The sequence below is a fragment of the Arachis stenosperma genome, chromosome 9, assembly GCF_014773155.1.
Source record: "Arachis stenosperma cultivar V10309 chromosome 9, arast.V10309.gnm1.PFL2, whole genome shotgun sequence".
Taxonomy (NCBI): Eukaryota; Viridiplantae; Streptophyta; class Magnoliopsida; order Fabales; family Fabaceae; genus Arachis; species Arachis stenosperma.
Window position 1 is genome coordinate 7,711,874 of NC_080385.1, and position 2,900 is coordinate 7,714,773.

Consider the following 2,900-nt stretch of genomic DNA (forward strand, 5'->3'; position numbering starts at 1 on the left):
TCCGAGTCACGTCATGGCTACTCTTGACGTAAGTGTGCTTGCGGATGACATTCTTACTCCATCGAGGAAGAACATAGCAGCTCGGTACTATGTCAACTCTGTAGTATGACCAGACCGCCAGGGTGTGACAACACAATATACTAGCGGATTCAAACTTGTTGCACTCGCACTGACCCTTTCGACTCAAAGTGTCAAAGTCGACCCTAAAAGTATGGTAGACCAGCTTCCCCTAGAATACCTTCTGCTCGTCCACTGTAATAGAAATTGTATCTCCCTTTTGTTCAATTGATCGAACCATGCAATCGGTTTTTTTCTTACCTCCAGTTGAAGAATCCTGAACATACTACTGGTGTATTTCTACTAAAACTGTCTCTCAATGCCCGTGCTCCCTATACATGGGATGACACCTTTCGAGTCTGCAGCATCATCTTTTAGCTCCTTTTGCTCCTTGGTTCCGAGGACATTGTCGTATTCATGGACGAACTGAACCAACCCACTCTTGCAATGCAGGTATCCACCATAAAATGCGTGCATACTTTCACTACGCTGTGTACTCCTCATGCCTGTCCAAAATTCACTCTTGAAAAATATTGGAACCCACTTCCGTCGATTCGCGTAAAGGTCTGCCCAAATAAAAAAAACAAATGGTTACGAACATCCAGACACACTGATAGAAAAAACATCTCTTTATATACTGAAAGGAACATCCACTGTCGCTAGAGGTAGAAAACTCAGCTACATTTCTTATAAAAATAATAGGAACGGAATCAAGGTGGCACAAATCACATGATGTGAATAAATAGACAACTAGAAATCAACAGAAGGGATTTATTTTAACAATCACCTACTTGCTAACCATATGTTTTGGCCTAACTTGAATTGTTTGATGAAACCAGCCCAATCAGACTCGAATGATTCAGTCGAAGGAGAATTCCACACAATATGATTCATCGTTGCTGCAGTTCTCCGTACCTAGAGTATCCACCAAGCTTGAATTGTGATTTCTTCATAATGTGCCAGATGCACCATCGGTGGACAGTGTCAGGTAGGACATTCCTAATAGCTCCAGTCATCGCCTTGCACTGGTCAGTGATAATTCCCCTTGGTGCAGATCCGACGCATTTCTCCCACTGCATGAACACCCACTCAAAACGAGGGATCTCCTCGCTCCCAAGTAAAGCACAGCCAAGAAGAATAGACTTCCCATGGTGGTTTACACCTACAAAGAATGCAAACGGCAGACCATGCCTATAAAAAGAGCAAAGACAACTGTGAGGCAACAATAGAAAATTAAGAAATAACTGCTCTTGCTATTTACAAATACATATACAGACCTGTTTCTTCTGTTTGTGGTGTCAAACGACACCACATCTTCGTAATATTCATACGAAGCCCTGCACCTTGCATCTACCAAAAGTGCGCTTCTAAACTTATTAGCATCGTCAACATCTATTGCATAGAAGAAGTTGGGATTGATCTCCTTCATTCGAACAAAATAATTCATCATCCCCTAGAAGTCCTCATTGTCATCGGAGCATCGAAGATTGCGTGTGATGTAATTTCTGACATCCTTTTCTGAAAAACTCAGGTTTGCGGACCCACCAACCTCGTTTGCCAGTGCTAGATACGTCTTGTTGGGTCTTATTCCAGCCTCGTCGTTATCCGTAATGACGCACTTAGCATGCATGGTCAGCTCCCGATACTCATGATAGTGGACAGCTTTCTCAGTCGAACAAGGATGAGAATGCCTCAGTTCTTATCTAGACACAACCCAACATTCATTCTCATTGTCCAGCACGACATACATCCTTGCTCTGCATCTCGTGGCTGTAATTCTATTTGCTCGAGTTGTTGCGTTCACCCTAGACTCTCGATAACCTTCACGTGTGCAGTAAATAGATTGATTAACCGGTATCTTTGATTTCTTCCGCGTCTTGTCGAAATTCGTGTTCCTGATTTTAGTAACGAATCCAACTTTCTTTGTATAGTTTGCATAAAATTTCTGTGCGAGAGGCAACGAACCAAAACTTATTCCTACGAGTGGAATTTTCTCTTTACCTACGCCACTATGATCCGGCAACTATAACGTTAATACACAAAATTAGATACGAATTAAACTAGCCCTAACACAGTAAGTGTTTAATAGAAATTCTTAGCATACTATAATAATATCTCAAATAAATGAGCTTTTTGAAATTAAAAAAAAAAAACAAAAAAAATTAATAGGTTTACAAATCACAAAACACCTTTATATAGTAACATGGGAATAATTTCAGTAAAATACTATCTTGATAAATCTAGAAATGATATTTAAACTTTAGGAAAGTGTACAATTATCAATCTACTTTTTTCCTCCTATGTCATTATATGGCCTAATACTAGTTGAGGATTCATAAAGCACTCACTAATAGAGTTATACTATATTGAAGGCATGTGCCGAGTAGGTATATCCTACCCTAATGAAGTAAGTGAAGTGTGAAATCAAAGCATATTCTCATCTCATAAAAACCTTGCCAAGGCATAAATACCTCCAAAAAGAGCACATGTTCTTTCTTAATCAATAATGCAAAATTAACATAGTGAAAAGTCCAATGTCGCTTAAGAAACATCTTATTAGCATGAACTAGAAACATCGAGATAGCACATTCAAATCCGGTGTCCGTCGTCCAGCTCATCCTTTCTAATTACAACGACATCAGTAATTTCGTCGAACTTCAATTAAAGAAACCGGAAAAAGGCATTGTGAAGTTAAGAACATTCTTTACTATATATTTAATGAGTCATATAAAAACCATCAAAGAAAATTGTATCACAAATCTGGGAGTCAAGCATACTTTAATGATGGCAATTCTAATGATTCACACATGATGAGTAAGTGTTTAGTAGCAATTTTTTACTCA